General features: G+C 35.8%; 1 protein-coding gene across 1 annotated transcript in view; it reads left to right on the top strand.

Annotated features, from left to right (window-relative positions):
• GRID2 (glutamate ionotropic receptor delta type subunit 2) overlaps window positions 1-26,260 on the top strand; it is a 1,470,351-nt gene that overhangs the window by 1,141,122 nt on the left and 302,969 nt on the right. The gene's annotated exons all lie outside the window — the stretch shown is intronic.

Genomic DNA, 26,260 nt, shown 5'->3' with positions numbered 1-26,260 from the left:
TCCCTTTCTAAAAAACTTAAAACTCCTGAAAAAGGCATGTATTATTTTCTGCAATCTGTGTGTCACTTCCTTCTTACGTTTTTATCATACTCCATATCATTCAGCTTCAATCTGCCTTGACTGTCTTTACTCTATTCATCTTCCTAAATTTTCAACCCCAGTTAAACTCATAAGGCTTTCAAACCATTCCCATATCTTGGTAATCCTGTCTTCTGAGTACATCTTTTCCACTTTTCAAACTGCCCCTTTGGATCATAGACACAGAGAGAGAAAGGAGACAGAGACAGAGGGAGACTTTTTCTTTGCATTTTTTGAAACAGAGGGTTGATGTTGTGTTTATTCTGTATGTCAAGCAGAATGCCCTATATTCATCTGTTCATCTCCACACATTTTTGAATGCATGCTATATTCTGGGCACTGCGCCTAACATCATAGATTCAAAAGAATGGAGGACATTGTTCCTGCCTTCAAAGATCTCATAGTGTATGCAGAAGACACGTGTGTAAATAAATAATTAAAACACAGTGTGATAAATGCCTTAGAGTAATAAACACAGGATGCCATGGCAACACAGGGGTGAAGTGGCAGCCTCCACCTGGGAAGCTAAAAAGATTTCACAGAAGAGGAGAAATTTGAGCTAGGTCTCCAAGATGAGTAGGAGTGTGAGAGGAAACAATAAGATAATTCTAAAAGCATGTTTACCATGCTAAAGAGTTTAAACTTTATCACTTAGCCAGTGAAAAATATGAAAAGTTTTTACATAAGAGAAAAATAAGATTTAATTTATGTTTAAGAAAGATAGCTGAGGTAGGCCCAAGGATGCATGGAGTGAAGAAGGAAAAAGACAGATGACTTTTCCAACAATTTAGAGAGGACTAAAGGAGTGCCTAAACTAAACCAACACAAATAGGAGATTAATAAAAAGAATGATTTTGAGAAAACAATCAATATTCCAAGATATAATTACTAGAAGTTGATAACTTGGAGGAGAAGAAAAGGAGGCATTGAGATTTGGTGGGAAATTTGGCAGAGGAGAATGAGCAGACAGACACTCAATGACAGAAATAGGGCATTAGAAAGAGGGAAGACTGGGAAAGCACAAACACGATATACAGCTTGGCTGTAGACATTTTGATTTGTTGTACCTGAAGAACATTCTAGAATTACTGTCTAGGAACAATTAGTAAATATGCATCTGGAACCCATGACAATGATGTCTCAGGCCCCTAAGTTTAGGAAATATAGATATTCCTGTAACCTCCATTATAACAATGAAATTGGGATTGTTGGATTAATATGAAGATCATGCACTAAATGATTATTTAAGGTCTGAAATTATTGCACCTGAGCCCGGATAGGAGGGCTCGTGTTATTTTGCTACTAGGACAAACGAAAAAGCTAGAGGGAAGAGAGAGCTCACTTTGGGAGGAGAGTTCAGAAGACTTCAGTATGTGGTGAGTTGCCCCCTTGCTCATCCACGCAGGAAAGGGGAATGCTAAGAGCAGTTGGGAAAACGTCAGGCATAAAGATAGGCCCCATAAAATTGGGCCTATCAGTGCCACCAGAACAAATTTCAGGAGGCATGACAGTTACCACCATATTCATCTCCATTCCCTAAGAAGTAAAGTTTGGAATGAATCCCTTGGTCTTAGACAAGGCAGAAGGAGTTAGCTGTGAAAAGGTAAAAGCTGCCTCTTGAGCAAGCCATCCACTGGGATCAGGAGATGGCAATGTACAGGAGCCATGCTTGTAGATGAAAGGGATTCTTAGTGAGGTGCCTACAGACACCCCATGATGCAAAAGATCCTTACACAGTTCCAGTGTATCTTTCCATTATTGCAAACCATGCCTAGAAATATCTGTATCCACCAATGAGACTTTACTCACCAAAGAACTCCTCCCCTGCACACATGCCTATACAGTGATATGAAATGAAAAAGTAGCTTTGCAAACGGAGTCAGGATGAAATGTGTATAGAGAAAGGCAGTTCTTATAGAGAATTTAAATAGGACAATGACTAAGATTATAATTCTTAATGTAAACTAAACAGGTATTAATGGACTAATTGAGTTTCCCAGAGTAAGTCAGCTATAGTCAGTCATGAAGTTCAAAAAGTACATATGGTTATAAGAATGTGTCTGAATGGTGAGTGCTCAAAAATAATCCACTGTATATGCATATAGGATGGAGTTAGGGCATAGATATAGGAGATCATACAAGCTGTGGGTGTGTGAGTAGAGAAGAAGAAAATGCCCACAAATATTTGTTGTTGATAAGGAAGGATTTTAACACTGATGAAGGAAAAGGATAAAAAGAGATCTGTGAAAGGAAATAAATTATGTAGATTAAAATGACTTAGTGAATGGCTTTAGGAGCAATTTTCTAAATTTGCAGGTGATATTTAATTGGCAGACATTGCAAACAGTAAGGAGCAATTCAATCAGACAAAGTACTTGAATCATTAAGTACTGGGTCTAATAGATGGCAAGTACAGATAACTAGTGAATAATAAGTCTTGAATCAAAGCTAAAGAACAGAGAATATTTACCAAATGGAATGATACTGTCCAGGAATGTCTCTTAGATTTAAAGAGAACTTATAGGCAAGGACAACCCAAAATTCAGTAAAAATATCTGTAGACTTAAAAAGATATGGTGGGTTATAGGCTATACATTAACAGACTACTTCATCAATCCAAACTAAGGTGATATAAAGACCAGTCCTATGATGAGAAAATCTCATAACTAGGGATATATATAAATCCCGAAATTCACCGTCGACTCTCCCTGCCATCTATTACCCTAGATTTTCATCTGTCTCTGGTTATGGTTTGGGGGTAAATTTAATAAGTAAGATAACTTCCAGGCATACAGGAGAGTGCAGTTTTGAGTGAAGATATTCTAAGTAATTTTCAAAGAACATTTTAACTATGAAATTCTGTATAATTCTATACACATAATCTCAGGGCATTGTAGTTAGGTTGATTGGTCATTTTTATTCAGGATGCTAATTCCATTAGGATGCTCATTCTGTGTTAATCTGGAAATTATAAACAGAAAAACACACTCAAGCAAAAGAGTATAATAAAAACTTATTGTGGCCTAGAAATGTAGTTGGTATAATAGAGAATGAGCCCCCTCTTTCTCTGTGCTTCTGCAATATTGGGTACTGTATCTACTAAATATAAAGATTAACTTTAATATGGAACAGAAACGAAAACATCCTTATTACAACATCAAAATCATACTTAGAAACCTTTAAAAATTTGCTCATATCTAGCAGTGAATGTACCATTCCCATTTGAGGAATTTGCTTTAAATTCATATACCAATATCAAGATATTTAGAATATTTAGAAATAGAGCCATACATTGAGAGATGATTGGAGTTTACTCTTGCCTGTCATTTGGATACTATAGATTTCAGTTTTAAGTCTTAATCATTTTGAGTTTCTCTTTGTAATTTGATGACATTACAGTGACAGGCCTTAAAATAAATACAGATTTCCCTGATCAAAAAACAAACAAAAACTGAGCATCTAGCAAGTCTCAACTGTATCAAGGGAGGAGGTGACCACAGAGGCTCCCGATACCTGTCTGAGGACATCCGACTGTGTCTCATACTCATTGCATATTTCACTTAATACTGCACAGAATCACTAGGAGAATAGCAAGTGTAGGTTCACTTCCTACATGCAAACTGTTTTGGGAGCTAGCTCTTTCTCATTTACAGAGAACTTACCTTCTCCTGATCTGGAGCTCTAAAAACATCTATCATGGCAGTCTTTTTTTTTTTTTTTTTTAATTTTTTTTTTAACGTTTATTTATTTTTGAGACAGAGAGAGACAGAGCATGAACGGGGGAGGGGCAGAGAGAGAGGGAGACACAGAATCTGAAACAGGCTCCAGGCTCTGAGCTGTCAGCACAGAGCCTGATGCGGGGCTCGAACTCACGGACCGAGAGATCGTGACCCGGGCCGAAGTCGGACGCTTAACCGACTGAGCCACCCAGGCGCCCCTATCATGGCAGTCTTAAGTGAATTCTAGACTGAAAATTTTACTGTAATGAAAATAAAAATCCACTCAATTGTAGTCATTATCCTTGGTTTGCATTTCATTGATTTGTGGATTTGCAATTTAGGCATTTCAGGCAGAGATTTCTTCTATATGCTCTGTTCACAAGCAGCCTTAAAATGACCTCTCACAAAGTTGAAAAAGTCTCTACATCACTTAAAAAACTCCTTCTGATGATCCTTTTCTTTGAAGATGGCAGCATTCCCTCTTGGGAATTGCAGAATTGGTATTATTTTTAAATCCCTTTTAATGCTGCAGGATAAATGCCTGAACCACTGCAATTTATAAATAACTTTGTAGCTTGAGTCTCACTCAGCATTAACTAAGTATTTATTGGGGCCTTAATGTATAGCTGGCATTGTGGGGAATACATAAAATATCAAACGCAGAATTCTTGTTCTCCAAGAGCTAGATAGCTAAATGAGAGGTGGGGCAATATGCAGACTAGATGGAGAGATCCAACATACATCCAGTACTTTCTTTACTATCTACTCTTCAGCTTCTGCTGAACTCATCCAGTCTCAAGAATTTAATTATCATCTATGAGTTAACCATTTCCAAAGTTGTTTCTTCAGCCCAGGTATCTCACTGGAACTGCAGACACTTATTTCTTACGACCTACTCAGCATTTTCTCTTAGATGTCTAACGGGTATCCCAAACATTATATGCTCAAAACAGAATTCCTGATTTCACTCTCCTCAACCTAGTCTACCTAAAGCCTTCCCTGTTGTAGTATATGGCAACTCCAATCCGAAACCTATAAATTACCCTGACTTCTCTTTTCTCTGCCATACCTCATACACTATGCACCAACAGATTTTTCTGGCTATAAATCTGGGATATATCCTAAATATGATCATTTCTCACAACCCCACCACTGCCCATTGGTGCAAGCCACCATTTTCTTTCTTTGTGACTACTTCCATAGCCTCTTAACTACTTATCATGCTGCAGCTGTTTCTTACTGTAATCTATTTTCAACACAGTTGCCAAATGGATTATTTAAAAATGTAAGTCAGATCATACCACTGTCTCCCCAAAACCTTCCAAGAGTTTTTCCAAGTTATTCAGTGTGAGAATTATTCAGATTCTTATAATTGCCTGTAATGCCTTAATTGCCCATTCATATACATACATATCCACTAACATGTCTTAATCTTTATGTCCTAATTACTTTCCTAGTATGAGTATTGCTTAGGGGCAAATCAAAAGTCAGAAAAATAAGAGTAATAATTTAAAAGCATATACATGCCAATTTTTTTAATGGATTAGTGAATAAATATTAGGCAGGCAGTTAGGAGAAAGAGATCATACAGAAACTCTAAAAGCAAAACAATTTATCATATTTAGCAAGCACACTATGGTGGGCATGGCCAACTCCACAATTTTTTCACCTATAACATTGGGCACACTATTCATCTTCTCATAGCCTCTGACCTGTCCTCAGTGTTAATAGGGTAGTGATACCTCTTGTACAAGGTTGTCCAGCAAGCATGTGTGGAGGTGTGCCTCAATATGAGGACTGAAAACATTAAAACCTAGGCTACTCAAGTTGGAAGCTCTGGCTAATGGCTTGATATGGGAAAAAACATAAAGGCAATGACTTCTTCATAATAACAGAGATTTTCTTTGGCAGCACACTGCCTGACACCTATTCCTTTTCTGCCAAAATTTAGGTTTGTATAAAAACACATATTTCCTTCACCATATAACATAGAACATGCAAGTCCAAAGACTTTTTGTTTTTTGTTTTTGTTTTTGTTTTTCAAATCTACTGTGGGCAAAGCAGTGTGAAAAATACTTATTAGGAGGATAGAGGACAATGAACATAAAGCTCTTGCTTCAAGAATTTTATAATTTGAAGATAAAACAGATATTTATAGGATAAGTACTACATAAGAGATACAGGAAAAAAAAAAAAAAACAGATAAAGGAAGAATAATGGTAAGCTCCAGGGAGGGAAATGCCATAAACTCTGCTAAAAATATAAGAGAGAGAGAGAGGAAATATATTTATATAAATAAAATATAAATTTAAATACTTAAGCCAAAATATTTAAACTGAAAAAGAAAAGCTGGGGTTTGGAGACTACTGAAAACTAAACTGTTCCTAGAAGGACTTTAAAATTAGATCATTATGTGAATGGGCATGGGGCCTGATGAAGAGAGAGAATATTGGAGAAGGGATGGCATGTGGTTTCTTGGAAGAGGCTTAGAGATAAGAGTGACAATATAGAAACTAAACTAATAATACTGCTTTTGTGGGGCATCTGGGTGGCTCAGTTGGTTAAGCGTCTGACTTAGGCTCAGGTCATTATCTCACAGTTTGTGAGTTCAAGCCCTGTGCCGGGCTCTGTTCTCACAGCCTGGAGCCTGCTTCAAATTCTGTCTCCCTCTCTGTCCCTCCCGACTTGTGTTCTTTCTCTCTCTCTCTTTCTGTCTCTCAAAATAATAATAATAATAATAATAATAATAATAATACTGCTTTTGTCACTATGGTGGGTGTCAGTGACAAAACATCATCTATTAAAATAATAAAACATTCATTTCTAGAAATATCAGTGTGGCAAGCTGCAAGAAACATTTTTCAATTGAATATGCACTAAGTTGCAAGATTAAACATCTATTCATTATAATAGGCAAGAAAAAGGAAGATTTCTAAAAATCATTAAAAGGGAATGATTGAATTAATCAGAATATCATCATAATCAGTAAACACTTGTTGCGTGCCTACCATCTTTTATGTGCTGATAATTTAAAGGTGACAAAAATAGTTCTTTAAAGTTCTGTGCAGCCTTAAAAAAACTGACTTGGGACACCTGGGTGGCTCAGTCGGTTAAGCGTCCGACTTCGGCTCAGGTCATGATCTCGTGGTCCATGAGTTTGAGTCTCACGTCAGGCTCTGTGCTAACAGCTCAGAGCCTGGAGCCTGTTTCAGATTCTGGGTCTCCCTCTCTCTCTGACCCTCCCCCGTTCATGCTCTGTCTCTCTCTCTCTGTCTCAAAAATAAATAAACATTAAAAAAATTTTTTTAAAAAACTGACTAGTTCTATGTGGGGTGTGTGTGTGTGTGTGTGTGTGTGTGTGTGTGTGTTTTACTCAAAGATTATATTATTATATTAAATTTGGGGGAAAATATACATTAATATGTAAAAACAGAAAAGAGTCTAAAGGACTTACATCAATCTTGAAGCAATGGTTATCTATGAGGAAATGTAGAAAAGACTGCTAATTGTCCTTAAATATCTATTCTCTTCTTTTTTAGTAATACAGCTCCTGAGTTATAGCCAGATACAGACTGGCCATAATATATATTTCCTGGCTATTCTCTGGAGATAGTGTGATCATGTGACTAAGTTCTAACCAATGGAAATTAAATAGAAGTATAATACAAAGCTTTGTTTAAAGCAAGGATTCTTTTTATTCTGATGCTCGTCATTCCTCCTCACTAAAATGTCAGTAAAATGGCTGGAGCTCAATCAACCATCTTAAATCGTGAGTTGAAAGCTATGTACCGAGGAGAGCAGAACAAGAGAAAATTAGTCTGATTCCTAACACTAGAAACTTTATCAGTCTGGGTCTGTTAGTTATAGAACTTCTATATGATGTTTCAGCCAGTGATATTGTGGGCATTTCTTCTACTTGTAAGAAAAGAATAGGCAGGTTTTATGTTTTCTCCCTTTAAAAACTAGAATGTATTTGTAATATTGCTTTTACAATTTAATATTCAAATTTATTTTTCTTCTTAGTTTTGCTTTTTTATATTGTGTCAATGCCAACCTTATTAGCCAGTGCTGTAATACATATGCTTTTCTGTTGTGTTTTGTTTTTACATTGAGCCGTTTTACATGTTGAGCTAAATGGACTCATATGGTTTAATTTATCTGACAAATTCACATATTTTATTGGAAGTCTAAGCTAGAAAATCCCTATTCCCACATTTTTAACAGCTAAAACTTGGGGAAAAAAAACTTTCTAATTAGCTGACAATATTCACGACCCTCTCATATTTGAGCATTGCCAAGATGCTCCTCTTCTTATGTGTCTACTGAGTTTGGAAGACATTTTTACAAACTATGGTCATAAACTTTGGGGCAATTTGTGAAACTCCTATTCACTTTTTTGAGCAAATATAAGCATCCAACCTCTCTTTTTAAATTTTCAAATGATACGTTCAAATAACTATAACAGAAGAAAATTAAATACATTACTGTAAATTAAGGAAGGGTGGCTCTCATCAACCAGAAGTTGTCAGATTTCAGGAAAACACAGTCCTAAGAAATTTTAGCTTTCCAGGTACCCTGTACAAATGCCATAAATTGCCCTAATTTGGAAGAGTACAGAGTGCAGCTAAGAGCAAGCCGTGAGCTCAACCGAAAGCATAACATTTGACTGTCTACTCACTGTTGAGGCTCAGTGGCACCACTGTTATCCTCTGCGTGGCTTCTTGTTCTCCAGCAGGCAAGTTAGTGTTCAGTCACATGGTGGTCCAGGGTTCCAAGCACAGCAAGATAAAGGGCAAGCTCCATTGCGCAAACCTTTCAAGGCTCTACTTGTATCATAATGCTTCTCTCCCACTGAGTGCCACATCACTGGCTAATCCCAGATCAAAAGGATAGGGAAATAGGCTGGACCACCTTGTGGGAAGAGCTGTAGGGTCACATGGCAACAGGGCATGTGTATGGAAATGGGAAGAATTTTCTGGTTGTTTTTGTAATCTGCCATGGTGATAGGTTAGGTTAATAACATCAAGAAAGAGTGGAGGATTATAAACTGAAATACTTAACAGAGAACAGGCAAAGATAAATGAGTGAAATTGGATATAAGTGCATATGCATGCGCTGTGCTTGCATGGGGAGAGCTAAAGTTAATTGGAAATTTCCTGCACTTTCTAAAGGGGCAGCTGCCTCTCAGATCCATGAAAATGTATTGCTACATATTCCAATTTTTACAAAAATGCCAAGTTTGGACTCTTGCATAGAATCTGCTAATTTTGAATTGTGGCTAAATTACTTACTTTTTTAAATTTGTAAAGTATTAAATACAATATAAGTAGTATAATTAATAAAGTTTACTTAGATAAATTTGTTTCCTACAGATAGTGAGGGCTCATAGGTAAATTAGAAAATATGACAATATATTAGGTACCCCCTGAAACTCCTTAATTTCTACATAAAATAAATAATACTTAACAAATTACCTGTTCAAAATACGATGAAACTAAAATTAATGAAAGTATTTTAAGCAACTACAAGATAAAATCTCAAACCACTTGAAAATTAAAAATAAGCGAACAAAAATTAAAAAGAGCAAACCCTCCTAAGCTAGTTTTAGAGCAAAAGAAGAAATAAAAACTAAACATACATTCTATTTAAAAAATAAAGGTGAAGAACTACAAGAAAATTGTTTTTGAAACTTTTAAAAAAATGTGAATTTTTAAGGCCTATTTAATTATTAAATTAAAATAAGGAAGCATGCATTCATCTTAATAAATAAAATAATAAAACCCCAATGAAAACTACTAAAGTTTAAGTTATAATAAAGTAAAAATTCATACTTTAAAATTTATAAATATAGAATTGGTAAAGGGAAAAAAAATCTCAGTTCTTTGAAAATACCCAAACAAAAACAAACTTCTGGCAAGTCTGGATTAATAGAATGGGATGCATGAATAGTTACATTGAAAAAGAGAAAGTGTATATCAAATAAGGAAAATGTTCACAAGTTTAAATAGATAATAAACACAACTCTATAATAATTAATTTGAAAAATCTTAATAAATGAATTATTGTCAAGGAAACATCCCATAATTAAAATCGACTCAAGAAAAAACAACTATAATTATTTTTCAAATATACCAAAATTATTTATAAGCATATTAATCAAGGTTATTATTTATTTCTTCATTCCTTTCAGGAAAGAATAGGACAAATGATAAAACATTTCGTAAAAGTTATCCAATTAGGGGCGCCTGGATGGCGCAGTCGGTTAAGCGTCCGACTTCAGCCAGGTCACGATCTCGAGGTCTGTGAGTTCGAGCCCCGCGTCGGGCTCTGGGCTGATGGCTCAGAGCCTGGAGCCTGTTTCCAATTCTGTGTCTCCCTCTCTCTCTGCCCCTCCCCCGTTCATGCTCTGTCTCTCTCTGTCCCAAAAATAAATAAAACGTTGAAAAAAAAAAAAAGTTATCCAATTACTTTTATAAAGCTAGAATATCCCCCCAAACAAAATCTAACAATGATACCACACACAAAAAGAAAACAATATGAAGTATCACTTATGAATATGGATATATCCCAAAATCCTAAAATATATCCATTTAAATTTGACCCATTGGCAAATTAAAATATAATCAAGTATTACCAAATAGGATTTATTTCTGAAATAGAGTAATTATTTAACATGAGGAAATTATATTACTCCTTGTTTTAGACTATTAATAAAAACAGGTAAAATGCATATAATGATCATAAAAAATGACCAAAATATAAGTGTCATTTGAGAGCAAATTGGGAAAGAGCAGCCACATGCATTTGAGACTTCCCATGCCTCATTCCCCAAATTATAAAATCACCTACAAATACAAATAAAATCACATCTGACCACAGAAAATCCCACACAGAGATCACTATATTCTTCAAATTATCTATAAGTATATAAAATCCCAACAGAAAATCTCAACAGATTCAGTCGGAGTCCCAACTGAGATTACAAATCTATGAGAAGAGGGAGAAGAAAGATTTAAATGACTCCATAAGAAAGATGAAAGAGATTATGCATGAAGCAGCTCCGTAACCCTCAGAAAGAGAAAATTTAATTTAGCAAGTGTTAATGTGTGGAACACAAACCTGGAACTTGGTAAACCGCAGCACTAGCTAAGGGGAAGGGACTAAGTGGTAAGTGTGCCACAGCAATAACCTCAGGGAATCATTACTTCCTGGAGGAGAAGCGAAAATAGAGAAGACACGTGCTCTTTGCAGATGTTTTAATGAAGGTAAAGTGAGGGTAGTAAATGAGGAAAATTAAGAATCCTGTGGAAACTAAACAGAAACCCCCTCTAAAACCCCCTCTTAAAAACAAAAACAAGAACAAAAACAAAAAAAACCTCCCATTAAAGAAGCCGTATGTTACTACAGTGACAGAAAGAAGTTCTATTGAACTAGGAACCTTGTTTACAAATTATCTAGGAATATAAAAATAATTGGACAGATTCCATTCAAAACTACTCAGAGTATGACTCAATACTTTGGTTTATCAATTGGCTTATCAAAGGTTTTCTCACATAGACAACTACAAAGAAAAATGAAATTGTGACATAAAACTCCAAATCAAATTAAAAATTTCACACAAGCATTTGATTTTTTTTCAAAAAAAAAAAAAAAAAGAAAGAAAGAAAGAAAGAAAGAAAGAAAGAAAGAAAGAAAGAAAAGAAAAATAAGCAGGAACCCCTGCATGGCTCACTTGGTTAAGCATCAACTCCTGGTCTTAGCTCAGGTCATGATCACAGGGTATTTGTGAAGATTTACTGAATTAATCATTGAAAAGTATTTAGTGCATAGCAGGCACTATGTAAATATTAAATAGTAGTGATAGTAGTAAGTAAAATCTCCTTAGTACTTATGTTAATTGGATTATTAGCTGCCTTATCAGGTGCTAAACTATAATCAAATTAATACCATTCTTTCCATGAGTTCACAAATACTTGTATAAAAGTGTAAAAGTAAAGATATGAAAACATTAAGTGTGGTTGTCTTATTAGATTTAAATGTCTTCATTATAACTTTTTGTCCTTTAAACATTTTCTAGAATTATTAAGTATGATCTTAATTTCAGAATAAAAGTCAGTTTAACAACAATTTCATTGGTCTACCTGGAGATTTAATCATTTCCAGTGGTGTATTTGAAACATAATTAATTTTTGTTATGTGTTGATAAGAAACTGAAATACTAATCTAAAACAGTGACATATTAAAATATATCTGTTTCTTTCAAAAAATACATAAAATCTTGACATTGAAAAAATAATAATTTTTTATTAATTTGACGATTTGGTTATTTTTCTTTTCCCCAGTACTTCTGCTTAGGTTTCTCCTATGGATAGTAATAACTTATATACTTTATTTACCTGGAGAGGTCTATTGAAACTTTAAAGTCTTTTTTTTTCAATGTATGAAATTTATTGTCAAATTGGTTTCGATACAACACCCAGTGCTCATCCCAAAAGGTGCCCTCCTCAATACCCATCACCCACCCTCCCCTCCCTCCCAGCCCCCATCAACCCTCAGTTTGTTCTCAGTTTTTAAGAGTCTCTTATGCTTTGGCTCTCTCCCACTCTAACTTTTTTTTTTCCTTCCCCTCCCCCATGGGTTTCTGTTAAGTTTCTCAGGATCCACATAAGAGTGAAAACATATGGTATCTGTCTTTCTCTGTATGGCTTATTTCACTTAGCATAACACTCTCCAGTTCCATCCACGTTGCTACAAAGGGCCATATTTCATTCTTTCTCATTGCTCTGTAGTACTCCATTGTGTATATAAACCACAATTTCTTTATCCATTCATCAGTTGATGGACATTTAGGCTCTTTCCATAATTTGGCTATTGTTGAGAGTGCTGCTATAAACATTGGGGTACAAGTGCCCCTATGCATCAGTACTCCTGTATCCCTTGGATAAATTCCTAGCAGTTCTGTTGCTGGGTCATAGGGTAGGTCTATTTTTAATTTTCTGAGGAACCTCCACACTGTTTTCCAGAGCTGCTACACCAATTTGCATTCCCACCAACAGTGCAAGAGGGTTCCCGTTTCTCCACATCCTCTCCAGCATCTATAGTCTCCTGATTTGTTCATTTTGGCCACTCTGACTGGCGTGAGGTGATACCTGAGTGTGGTTTTGATTTGTATTTCCCTGATGAGGAGCGACGTTGGGCATCTTTTCATGTGTCTGTTGGCCATCCGGATGTCTTCTTTAGAGAAGTGTCTATTCATGTTTTCTGCCCATATCTTCACTGGGTTATTTGTTTTTCGGGTGTGGAGTTTGGTAAGCTCTTTATAGATTTTGGATACTAGCCCTTTGTCTGATATGTCATTTGCAAATATCTTTTCCCATTCCGTTGGTTGCCTTTTACTTTTGTTGGTTGTTTCCTTTGCTGTGCAGAAGCTTTTTATCTTCATAAGGTCCCAGTAGTTCATTTTTGCTTTTAATTCCCTTGCCTTTGGGAATGTGTCAAGTAAGAAATTGCTACGACTGAGGTCAGAGAGGTCTTTTCCTGCTTTCTTCTCTAGGGGTTTGATGGTTTCCTGTCTCACATTTAGGTCCTTTATCCCTTTTGAGTTTATTTTTGTGAATGGTGTGAGAAAGTGGTCTAGTTTCAATCTTCTGCATGTTGCTGTCCAGTTCTCCCAGCACCATTTGTTAAAGAGACTGTCTTTTTTCCATTGGATGTTCTTTCCTGCTTTGTCAAAGATTAGTTGGCCATACATTTGTGGGTCTAGTTCTGGGGTTTCTATTGTATTCCATTGGTCTATGTGTCCGTTTTTGTGCCAATACCATGCTGTCTTGATGATGACAGCTCTGTAGTAGAGGCTAAAGTCTGGGATTGTGATGCCTCCTGCTTTGGTCTTCTTCAAAATTACTTTGGCTATTTGGAGCCTTTTGTGGTTCCATATGAATTTTAGGATTGCTTGTTCTAGTTTCAAGAAGAATGCTGGTGCAATTTTGATTGGGATTGCATTGAATGTGTAGATAGCTTTGGGTAGTATTGACATTTTGACAATATTTATTCTTCCAATCCATGAACACGGAATGTTTTTCCATTTCTTTGTATCTTCTTCAATTTCCTTCATAAGCTTTCTATAGTTTTCAGCATACAGATCTTTTACATCTTTGGTTAGATTTATTCCTAGGTATTTTATGCTTCTTGGTGCAATTGTGAATGGGATCAGTTTCTTTATTTGTCTTTCTGTTGCTTCATTATTAGTGCATAAGAATGCAACTGATTTCTGTACATTGATTTTGTATCCTGCAACTTTGCTGAATTCATGTATCAGTTCTAGCAGACTTTTGGTGGAGTCTATTGGATTTTCCATGTATAATATCACATAATCTGCAAAAAGTGAAAGCTTGACTTCATCTTTGCCAATTTTGATGCCTTTGATTTCCTTTTGTTGTCTGATTGCTGATGCTAGAACTTCCAACACTATGTTAAACAGCAGCGGTGAGAGTGGACATCCCTGTCGTGTTCCTGATCTCAGGGAAAAAGCTCTGTTTTTCCTCACTGAGGATGATGTTAGCTGTGGGCTTTTCATAAATGGCTTTTATGATCTTTAAGTATATTCCTTCTATCCCGACTTTCTCAAGGGTTTTTATTAAGAAAGTTGCTGAATTTTGTCAAATGCCTTTTCTGCATCGATTGACAGGATCATATGGTTCTTATCTTTTCTCTTATTAATGTGATGTATCACATTGATTGATTTGCGAATGTTGAACCAGTCCTGCATCCCAGGAATGAATCCCACTTGATCACGGTGAATAATTCTTTTTAAATGCCTTTGAATTCGATTTGCTAGTATCTTATTGAGAATTTTTGCATCCATATTCATCAGGGATATTGGCCTGTAGTTCTCTTTTTTTAATGGGTCTCTGTCTGGTTTAGGAATCAAAGTAATACTGGCTTCATAGAATGAGTCTGGAAATTTTTCTTCCCTTTCTATTTTTTGGAATACCTTAAGAAGGATAGGTATTATTTCTGCTTTAAACGTCTGGTAGAACTCCCCTGGGAAGCCATCTGGTCCTGGACTCTTATTTGTTGGGAGATTTTTGATAACTGATTCAATTTCTTCGTTGGTTATGGGTCTGTTCAAGCTTTCTATTTCCTCCTGATTGAGTTTTGGAAGCATGTGGGTGTTTAGGAATTTGTCCATTTCTTCCAGGTGTCCATTTGTTGGCATATAATTTTTCATAGTATTCCCTTATAATTGCTTGTATCTCTGAGGGGTTGGTTGTAATAATTCCATTTTCATTCATGATTTTATCTATTTGGGTCATCTCCCTTTTCTTTTTGAGAAGCCTGGCTAGAGGTTTGTCAATTTTGTTTATTTTTTCAAAAAACCAACTCTTGGTTTCGTTGATCTGCTCTACAGTTTTTTTAGATTCTATATTGTTTATTTCTGCTCTGATCTTTATTATTTCTCTTCTTCTGCTGGGTTTAGGCTGCCTTTGCTGTTCTGCTTCTGTTTCCTTTAGGTGTACTGTTAGATTTTGTATTTGGGATTTTTCTTGTTTCTTGAGATAGGCCTGGATTGTAATGTATTTTCCTCTCAGGACTGCCTTCGCTGCATCCCAAAGTGTTTGGATTGTTGTATTTTCATTTTCGTTTGTGTCCATATATTTTTTAATTTCTTCTCTAATTGCTTGGTTGACCCATTCGTTCTTTAGTAGGGTGTTCTTTAACCTCCATGCTTTTGGAGGTTTTCCAGACTTTTTCCTGTGGTTGATTTCAAGTTTCATAGCATCGTAGTCTGAAAGTATGCATGGTATGATTTCAATTCTTGTATACTTATGAAGGGCTGTTTTGTGACCCAGTATGTGATCCACATTGGAGAATGTTCCATGTGCACTCGAGAAGAAAATATATTTTGTTGCTTTGGGATGCAGAGTTATAAATATATCTGTCAAGTCCATCTGATTCGATGTCTCATTCAGGGCCCTTGTTTCTTTATTGACCATGTGTCTAGATGATCTATCCATTTCTGTAAGTGGAGTGTTAAAGTCCCCTGCAATTACCACATTCTTATCAATAAGGTTGCTTATGTTTGTGAGTAATTGTTTTATATATTTGGGGGCTCCCGTATTCAGCACATAGGCATTTGTAATTGTTAGGTCTTCCTGATGGATAGACCCTGTGATTATTATATAATTCCCTTCTTCATCTCTTGTTACAGCCTTTAATTTAAAGTCTAGTTTGTCTGATATAAGTATGGCTACTCCAGCTTTCTTTTGACTTCCAGTGGCATGATAAATAGTTCTCCATCCCCTCACTCTCAATCTGAAGGTGTCCTCAGGTCTAAAATGAGTCTCCAGTAGACAGCAAATAGATGGGTCTTGCTTTTTTATCCATTCTGATACCGTATGTCTTTTGGTTGGCGCATTTAGTCCATTTGCATTCAGTGTTATTATAGAAAGATATGGGTTTAGAATCATTGTGATATCCGTAGGGTTCATGCTTGTAGTGATGTCTCTGGTACTTTGTCTCACAGGATCCCCCTTAGGATCTCTTGTAGGGCTGGTTTAGTGGTGACGAATTCCTTCAGTTTTTGTTTGTTTGGGAAGACCTTTATCTCTCCTTCTATTCTAAATGACAGACTTGCTGGATAAAGGATTCTCGGCTGCATATTTTTTTCTGTTCAGCACACTGAAGATCTCGTGCCATTCCTTTCTGGCCTGCCAAGTTTCAGAAGAGAGATCAGTCACGAGTCTTATAGGTCTCCCTTTATATGTTAGAGCACGTTAATTCCTTGCTGCTTTCATAATTTTCTCTTTATCCTTGTATTTTGCCAGTTTCACTATGATGTGTCGTGCAGAAGATCAATTCCAGTTACGTCTGAAGGGAGTTCTCTGTGCCTCTTGGATTTCAATGCCTTTTTCCTTCCCCAGGTCAGGGAAGTTCTCAGCTATTATTTCTTCAAGTACACCTTCAGCACCTTTCCCTCTCTCTTCCTCCTCTGGATTACCAATTATGCGCATATTATTTCTCTTTAGTGCATCACCTAGTTCTCTAATTTTCCCCTTATACTCCTGGATTTTATTATCTCTCTTTTTCTCAGCTTCCTCTTTTTCCATAACTTTATCTTCTAGTTCACCTATTCTCTCCTCTGCCTCTTCAATCCGAGCCGTAGTTGTCTCCATTTTATTTTGCAACTCGTTGATAGCATTTTTTAGCTCCTCCTGGCTGTTTCTTAGTCCCTTGATGTCTGTAGCAAGAGATTTTCTGCTGTCCTTTATACTGTTTTCAAGCCCAGTGATTAATTTTATGACTATTATTCTAAATTCACTTTCTGTTACATTGTTTAAATCCTTTTTGATCAGTTCGTTAGCTGTTGTTATTTCCTGGACGTTTTCTGAGGGGAATTCTTCCGTTTCGTCATTTTGGATAGTCCCTGGAGTGGTGCGGGACTGCGGGGCACTTCCCCTGTGCTGCCTTGAATAACTTGCGTTGGTGGGCTGGCCGCAGTCAGACCTTATGTCTGCCCCCAGCCCACTGCTGGGGCCACAGTCAGACTGGCGTGTGCCTTCTCTTCCCCTCTCCTAGGGGCAGGATTCGCTGTGGGGTGGCGTGGTCGGTCTGGGCTACTTGCACACTGCCAGGCTTGTGTTGCTGGGGATCTGGCGTATTAGCTGGGGTGGGTAGGCAAGGTGCACGGGGGCAGGAGGGGCAGGCTTAGATCGCTTCTCCTTAGGTGATCCCACTTCAGGAGGGGCCCTGTGGCAGCAGGAGGGAGTCAGACCCACTGCTGGAAGTGTGGATCCTCAGAAGCACAGCGTTGGGTGTTTGCGTGCTGCAAGCAAGTTCCCTGGCAGGAACCGGTTCCCTTTGGGATTTGGCTGGGGGATGGGCGACGGAGATGGCACTGGCAAGCACCTTTTTTCCCCGCCAAACTGAGCTCTGTCATCCCGGGGCTCAGCAACTCTCCCTCCCGTTGTCCTCCAGCCTTCCTGCTCTCCGAGCAGAGCTGTTAGCTTATAACCTTCCAGATGTCAGTTCCAGCTTGTTGTCGGAACATACTTCGTCCGACCCCTCCGCTTTTGCAAGCCAGAATCGGGGGCTCCGCTTGGCCAGCGGGCCGCTCCTCCGCCCCGGCTCCCTCCTGCCAGCCCGTGTAGCGCACCACCTCTCCGCCCTTCCTACCCTCCTCCGTGGGCCTCTCGTCTGGGCTTGGCTCCGGAGACTCCATTCTGCTAGTCTTCTGGCAGTTTTCTGGGTTATTTAGGCAGGTGTAGGTGGAATCTAAGTGATCAGCAGGACGCGGTGAGCCCAGCATCCTCCTACGCAGCCATCTTCTCCTCGAAACTTTAAAGTCTTTAGAACCAAAACACATATATTCCTCTATTAACAAACATAGAATAATTATATAATAAGGTCTCAATAAATAATTTTTAGCACTAAAATTTCAGAGTTAAAAGAGCTCTTATATTACCAGTTATAATCCATTTATTGTACAGATGAGTAATCTTCAAGTGATGAAAGCTTGGCTACTTACCCGAAGTCATGTCATGTATCTTTAGCTGAAGATGAAAGATAACATTCTTCTTTCTTTTCATCACCTTTCTTTTCTTCATCCTTTAGAATGTCTTTAACATCTGCTTTCTCACAAGCAAACTTAGAATTTTTACACTAAAACACTATTTGAACACCAAAGAATATAAAATAATATTTAAGCAGACTGTCAAGAAATTTTAAAAATCTATGATCAGTCCATTCTTTTGAAGAGCAAGAGAAGGAAATGTATAGTTTAAGAAGTTGGATATGCAGAGAGAGACCTAATACTTGTTAACTATGTGCCAAAACTCTTCAATAACTATTTTCCTTCCACTTTATGCAAAAAATCCTTAAGGTGGGAGATATAAAGGGTAAAGAATCTCAAGGAAATTAAAGCTCATTGTATGTACTTTTAATCAATTCAAATTTCTAGGTTCAAATGAATGATATCCTAGGGCGATTATTGCATTTTCTGAGGTGACTTATGAGTTACTATGGATAATATGTACAAAACATGAAAAAGGGGAATGTTATACAGTCGGAGACTGACATATTTAAAATTACAAAAAAAATCCATTCTGCTTGACTAGTGACCTTGATTTTATTCTCTGAAAAAGTACAGGATGGATTATTGATCTGATGTGTTATAGGTGATAAAATAAGTAAGCAGTTCATTTTTGTTTTTGATACCATGAACTATCATTGGAAAATGAAAATCTGGTTACACGTGCATTCTGAGTTTAATAATGCCTTTTACAAAGTACTTAAAAACTATATAGAGAAGCCTTGTTGGATTACACTATAATAAAGGATACTTGTGGGTGATTAAAACAACATTTTGGAGTGTTAACTAATGAGCTACCATCAGAGTTGGAAGAACTTTAGAGGCAAAATGCAATGACTGGGATTTGCCCATGTATTTTTTATCAATATCTTGCTAGCAATGTGGGTGAAGAATTAAAGCCTGCTTCTCAGACATCCAAATGAACCAAGGCTAGCAGAAAATGTTGATATAGTGATTGATAGGTAACAATTCAAAATGTTTCCAATAGATGTGAAAGACCAAAGAACCAAAGAATGAAACTGATGATAGACAAATATAAAATCCAACATTTGGTTCAAAATCAATTCCATAGGACTTAATGAGAAGTTCTAGATTGATAGTGTTTCATTTAGAAATATGTTTGACCATAAGTTTAGTTTAAGACAATGTTGTACTTCACCTAGTAAAAATGATCCAAGCTTTAACTTTATTTTCAAAAACTATATTATTCATATCAGTTGAGGAAACATTGATTATATTATGTTTGTAAGAAAATGATAAGTATTTTGAGGGATATGGAAACCATATTTTGAGAAGAGTAAAAGCAAATTGTTTTTAGTGTTAAAATAGTTATTTCCAATTGGAGAATAAAATAGTACTTTTCAAGTATTTGAAAGATTAGGTACATCTATTCAGATTTAAAATGTGATGTATAGATGACAACGTTAAGACACTTAATAGAAGATATATAGGGGAGCAGATATCAGTTCCTTATATAATGAAAGCTTTGTGTTAATTGGAATATGTCAAATATAAATTGTTCATCTTGAAAAGATGCAATTGGACTTATAATATTAAAAAAATAATGGACTTAGAACATATGACATGGCACTAGATATATACTAAGCATTAAAAAAATGTGTAACTATTACTAATATAATGTCCCTAGCATTATGGTCAGCGTAAATTAGATAATTATTTGTGAGACATGACCATTTATTTCAGATTAAATTTAGAACAAATGTTTTCCAAGCTCTCTAAGTTTATGCTTCTAAGATTCAATTATTGTATAGCTTATTAGCCATGCCCCCTTGTAATGTCCACCCATCTCCTTTTCTTTTTTTTTTTTCACCCATCTCCTTTTCATGACTTGAAATAATACAAATCTTTATCTTCTTTCAATAAAAACATTTAGACTGTGTAATTCAAATATTTTGAAAAAAATTCTTTATATTCCAATTTTAGAGTTAGTTCTTACTAAAATTTAAATAATCACTTATTCATTAAACATTTGACATATATTAATATTTTGTAATATATTAAACCTACTATAGTAGACTCTTGATTACCTTAGCTAATGACAAATAGCATAAATAGAAACATATTAATAAACCAAGAACCTTATTTTAATTATTGAGGCAATTATTCATTAAGATACAAATTTTTTATTACTGCTATAAAACTTCATAAATTTTTATATTACTATTTTGTTTGTAAAAATCTCTTTCTGTTGGGAATGCTGAAAAATAGAAGATATTTATAACAATTGAATAACAAGCATTCAGTGAATGTTCCATCTTTATTTATTTACATGTGAAGCAAGTTTTTATTGATCATGAATCTATGCCAAACAAAGGTGGTAGATACCAGGAATATGTCAATTTAAAACAAAAATAAAAACTAGTCTTGGAGCTTGCAGTCTAGTAGAAAAGTCAGACATTATTCAAAGGATCACACAAATATTTGTAAAATTACAACTGTCAGAACTGCTAGAGAAGTGAGGGATATAGACTTCTGGTAGTATAAATAACAAGAATTATTATTCTAATCATGGGGGTCATGGATAGCTTCCCCGAGGAAGTGATAATTGAGCTGATTTATGAATATGAATATGAGTTTACTTGAAGAATTTTCAGGAAGGACAATCCATTCAATGGAAATAACATGTACAAAGACCATGCATCAGGAAGTGGTGCTGGAAAGAAAAATAGTCCAGTATATATATATATGTTGAGGTAGGTTGAGGATAATCTATCTAAAGATGTATAGGTTATGTTAAAGATTTTAATCCTTTTCCTCAGAACAATGCAAATGCATTGAAAACCTTTAAGCTGTGTAAGGGACAGATAGATTTGCTCAACAGAAAGATTACTTTTAATGCAATAGGGAAATTAAGAAAAAAGAAAAGGTAGATTTCAGATAGACTCTTAATAAGCCCATAAAAGCAATGGTGAGAACTGACAATAGTAGAGAAGCGAATGTATATTAGGATTGCCAGGAGGTAGAATCAATAGTTACAGATAAGACAGGAGGTGTAAGATTGGAAAAGATAATGAAACCACCAAGATTTAAGACTTGTGTGAAAAGATATTCATTGAGGAAGGAGACACTGAGAGAAGACTAGTTAGAGTTGAACAGCCTGAGTATGGTCTTGGCCATGTTAAATCTGAGGTATTTTTGAGACTTCTTTTTTTTTTTTTAATTTTTTTTTCAACGTTTTTTATTTATTTTTGGGACAGAGAGAGACAGAGCATGAACGGGGGAGGGACAGAGAGAGAGGGAGACACAGAATCTGAAACAGGCTCCAGGCTCCGAGCCATCAGGCCAGAGCCTGACGCGGGGCTCGAACTCACGGACCGCGAGATCGTGACCTGGCTGAAGTCGGACGCCTAACCGACTGCGCCACCCAGGTGCCCCAATTGAGACTTCTAATAGAAGTATCAATTATGAAGTTACATAAATCACTCTGGACTCCAGACCTCAGATCTCTATCTAGAAATACAAATTTGTAAATCTGATGTATGAATGGGGACAATGGAAGTAATGTATATAAATGGGATTGCCTAGGCGAAAGATCAAATGGGAAAAGTCTATAAAGCCCAAGTCCAGAGGATTGCCAACATAAGCTTGAAAAAGGAAATGAAAAAGAAGCTTATTTCATGTCATGAAATCCAAGGAAAAGAGTGCTTATGATGGAGAAAGCAGTCATCATTGCCAAATGTTGTCAAGAAACCTTAACAGATGAGCACTAAATTGTATCCATTTGACTCAGCAATGCAAAACTTAAGAAGTGCTCTGTCCCTTGAATAATAGAGTGCTTAGCAATATGGATACAAAAGAATCTTCCCAGACTTACTAGGAGATTGGGAAATAGAGACAAATCTTTAAAGAAAATTGTGAAAAAAGAGAGGGGAAGTAAAGGTAATAACTGGGATTCAGAAGTCATAGGAGAGGAGGACAGACTTTTCTCTTTTTTTGTTGTTTTTATTTTAATGCAAAGGAGTTACAGAATCTTTTTATAGGAAATTTAGTTGATAGGATGATGTTTAATACATAAAAGACAGGAGTTTAAATATCTGAAAGAGGGAATTGGTTGATAAGTTTACTAATGGTGGGTTGGTTTTTGGAAGGAAGACAGTTCTTTCATTGTAAATAGAGGTTAAATAGAATAGGCTGGGTGCAGGATATATGTTGAGTGGTAGAAGGTAGAAATAAGCCTGAATTTTAATCTGATATCTTTTATGTTCCTTATAAAATAGCAGTTAAGGTCATCTTTCAAGAGTTGGGAGGGGTGGTTACTGAGAAAATTAAAGATTTCATGACAGTAAAGATTTGAAATGTAGAAACTGGAAAAGTGAATTGACATATATGCATACATAGGTAAATAATTAGATAAATAAGTGATAAGGAAGGAAGGGAGGGAGAGAAGGTGAAAAAAAAGAAGAGGAAAAGAAAAGGAAGGAAGACAGTGAAGGAGGCAGGGAGGGAGGATAGGAATGATCATTTGTTTCTGATCATTTTTGGTAGTTTGGAGATATTCAAGAAGTTAACTTTTTTGAATCAGTGGTTCTTGGCTTTTTTTTTTTCCTGCTCCAATAAAATTCTAATACAAGTAAGGACTATCACATACTCATATGAAGCACAATTATCTGCTCAATATTGTGATTCTGTAGAATAGGATGAAGTACTTTCTTAGAAAGGTGTATACATATCTCAGGGATGAGAAAATGTGTGTATATGTGTTTATATTGTGTCTGTATATAAATGTATTTGTGCAGTTTGAAAAGCTTATCACATGATTCTGATATGCCCTCCACAGGAATACTGGGAATTTCTCCTTAAAAACAGAGTAGCCAAGTGTTAAAATTGGACCAGAACCTAGGAAGTTAGTTCTCCGTAAAAATATTACAAGTAATTATTATATTTAATAAATCCGTTAGCATATACAATATAATCAGTTTCCTTTTCCAAAAAGAAAACACACATTATTCCCTAAATATCTTTTCTCCATTATACAAATTCACTTCGTGATACTTACCTATTAGTAGAATTAGTATATGACTATTCCAATTCATGATCATTTAAATGTTAACATTGAATTATTAGAAAAATATTGGTGAAAGTTTACACATAGTCAGTCAACTTGTTGTCAGTAAGTTCTTCCATAGGTGAAATGTTCTGATTGTGATTGAGTCATAAAATGCATTAGCTCAGTAGTCCATCAATTACTGGGTTACTGATCCATAGTACTGTAATGTCCTGAAAAACTAAAGGCAACTTATGAAAGCCTAATTGAATCTTGGAGAGATATTTATTACCATTAGGATTAAGATAATATGAGTCCACTCACAGTAGTCACACTAATATAGTTACATTCATTTCACAAATAGATAAACTGAAGTTTACAAAAGATAGAACTGGAGAAATAAGGATCCAGGTTAGCTTTTCAACCTTAAAAGACCAAATTCCTAATATTTAGCTATAGAAAATAAATATATGAGGGGCACTTGGGTGGCTCAGTCATTTAAGCATCCGACTCTTGATCTCAGCTCCAGTCTTGATCTCAGGGTATGAGTTCAGGCTCCACCTTGGCCTCCATGCTGAGTATGACACCTACTTAAAAATAAATAAATAAATAAATAAATAAATAAATAAATAAATAAAACATGAGCCTGAAAGCAATAATAATTATTTCTCTGAAAGTTTATTTTCACATATGTTATTAAGTATAATACCTCTCTGTTAATAATTATAAGCTCATGGTGTGTATACTAATATGGCCTTGTTGCAATATAAATACTACAATAAAAAACCCACAAAATTTGAGACTCTGTTAAGATAAAACTTGTCCTAAAACCAGTTATCTTAACCACCTACCATATGCATCATTTGGAAAATGAAGGATTTTTGCAATGAGGTAAGTGGTTATGAGCTCTGATTTGGAGTAAGAAAAACCTAGCTTTAGTATTGACTTCTATACTTATAAACAATGAGAACTAAACAAGGTACACAATTCTTGTAGTTTCTCTATGAAATCAAGGGGAAAACACACAATTCATGAATTACATTCATATTGTAAGGATTAAATAAGAAAATGTATTTAAATATTTAGTACTGGACTTAGCAACAAATATATATGGACTGATATGTATGTATAAACATATGCATATATGTGCATATATATGTACACACACAAACGCACATGATTCTTAAATATATGTAGAATATTGTTGAAGCCATTATTACTTCAGACACTAGATTTATTTGAGCCAGTTTAGCATTTCATTTGGTATGTTACTTCACATGTTTTTTTGTTTCTTTTTTGTTTTGTTTGTTTTCTTTTGTTCTGTTTTGTTTGGTGTCCAAAAGCAATAAAACCTGTTGCTGTCTTCCTTCATAAAACAATAAGTAAGGAAGAAAAATAATAGCAAAAATGTTCAACACACAATTTACTATTATTTTTATTTGTCTGGAAGGAGCTTCCCACAGCTTTAATCACAGCCATGGATCAATATTTCAAACAAAATACATCTTCTGGTTATTTAAATATGTGTTCTCATATTATAGAATTTAAATATGTTATTTGTTCTGTGCTCTCCCTACAATTCTACTCTGTGCTTCGAATAAGTAAAATAGCATGTACTGCCATTTTTAATGCTATCACTGAGAATCTAGGGAGATACACATTGAAAAGAAGAGTTGCAAGGGAAATACAAATTAAACCCACACTCAGGTATCACCTCACGCCAGTCAGAGTGGCCAAAATGAACAAATCAGGAGACTATAGATGCTGGAGAGGATGTGGAGAAACGGGAACCCTCTTGCACTGTTGGTGGGAATGCAAATTGGTGCAGCCGCTCTGGAAAGCAGTGTGGAGGTTCCTCAGAAAATTAAAAATAGACCTACCCAAGACCCAGCAATAGCACTGCTAGGAATTTATCCAAGGGATACAGGAGTACTGATGCATAGGGCCGCTTGTACCCCAATGTTCATAGCAGCACTCTCAACAATAGCCAAATTATGGAAAGAGCCTAAATGTCCATCAACTGATGAATGGATAAAGAAATTGTGGTTTATATACACAATGGAGTACTATGTGGCAATGAGAAAAAATGAAATATGGCCTTTTGTAGCAACGTGGATGGAACTGGAGAGTGTGACGCTAAGTGAAATAAACCATACAGAGAAAGACAGATACCATATGGTTTCACTCTTATGTGGATCCTGAGAAACTTAACAGGAACCCATGGGGGAGGGGAAGGAAAAAAAAAAAAAAGAGGTTAGAGTGGGAGATAGCCAAAGCATAAGAGACTCAAAAACTGAGAACAAACTGAGGGTTGATGGGGGGTGGGAGGGAGGAGAGGGTGGGTGATGGGTATTGAGGAGGGCACCTTTTGGGATGAGCACTGGGTGTTGTATGGAAACCAATTTGACAATAAATTTCATATATAAAAAAAATAATAAATAAATAAAGGTTAAAACAATTAAAAAAAAAGAAAGAAGAGTTGCTACTCTGAGAAGAATTATGTCTCCTTAATTTTTCATTTTTTGTTAAGACACTTCTGAGATTTGTGCAATAAAATCATAGTAGAGACTTTTGGCAAATGACACCATAACAGTGCTATATGAAAGTTCTGACTGTAATGCATTTAGAAATCAATAATATAAATTTTGATGCAGAGAAATCTAAACCAAGAGTAAATGCTATGTTGAGGGTTATTTTTAAATAAGCTATCTAATAATTTACATCTTAAGAACATAATAAAAATATCTTGGGAACATTTTCTCAGAAAGAATTCCTTAGAATATGTTTTGCCTTTGTTACTGTGTTAATGACGGCTTTGATAAAAAGGACTCAAGAAAAAAAGACAATTTCCTTCAGGTGTTATCTGTT

The sequence above is a fragment of the Prionailurus viverrinus genome, chromosome B1, assembly GCF_022837055.1.
Source record: "Prionailurus viverrinus isolate Anna chromosome B1, UM_Priviv_1.0, whole genome shotgun sequence".
NCBI lineage: Eukaryota > Metazoa > Chordata > Mammalia > Carnivora > Felidae > Prionailurus > Prionailurus viverrinus.
This window is presented reverse-complemented; position numbering and strand designations above follow the sequence as displayed.